This window comes from Ceratina calcarata, unplaced genomic scaffold (assembly GCF_001652005.2).
Source record: "Ceratina calcarata isolate Rehan_Ccalc_2016 unplaced genomic scaffold, ASM165200v1 scaffold232.2, whole genome shotgun sequence".
NCBI lineage: Eukaryota > Metazoa > Arthropoda > Insecta > Hymenoptera > Apidae > Ceratina > Ceratina calcarata.
In genome coordinates this window covers 164241-164638 of record NW_017145072.1, presented here as the reverse complement: position 1 = coordinate 164638, position 398 = coordinate 164241, and the positions used below count along the sequence as shown (strand labels likewise).

At 30.9% G+C, this 398-nt stretch overlaps 1 protein-coding gene across 1 annotated transcript in view; it reads right to left on the bottom strand.

Moving 5' to 3' along the window:
- Fife (regulating synaptic membrane exocytosis protein fife) overlaps positions 1–398 on the bottom strand; it is a 91821-nt gene that overhangs the window by 86008 nt on the left and 5415 nt on the right. The gene's annotated exons all lie outside the window — the stretch shown is intronic.

Sequence of the window (398 nt, the reverse complement as noted above, 5' to 3'; positions counted from 1 at the left end):
ATACAACCCGAAACCGCATGGTTTGAATTATGTATAATATTTAAAAAATTTTATTGTGGTAGAAAATAGTACAGGGAAACAAGTTGAATAATCATTCTAATTTCTCGGATTTTTACAATTCCTAGCCAGCCTTAACCAGTCGTTGCCTCGTTAAGAAAATTCGATAATTTATGTTGCCGCTAATTAAGAACAGCTATATACATTCGAGCGGTAATGAAAGCACCTATTAATATCGTATTACCCTGATCCTCTTTCTTAAAGGAATCAATTCATCTCATCCTATCATATTAGATCCAGTCTGTTAATAATCTGACCTCAAAAGGTAAGAACTAAATCAATAAACGAATTTCTCCTTTAAGAATAAATATTTCCTAGAATTACTTATAATACTTCAATTC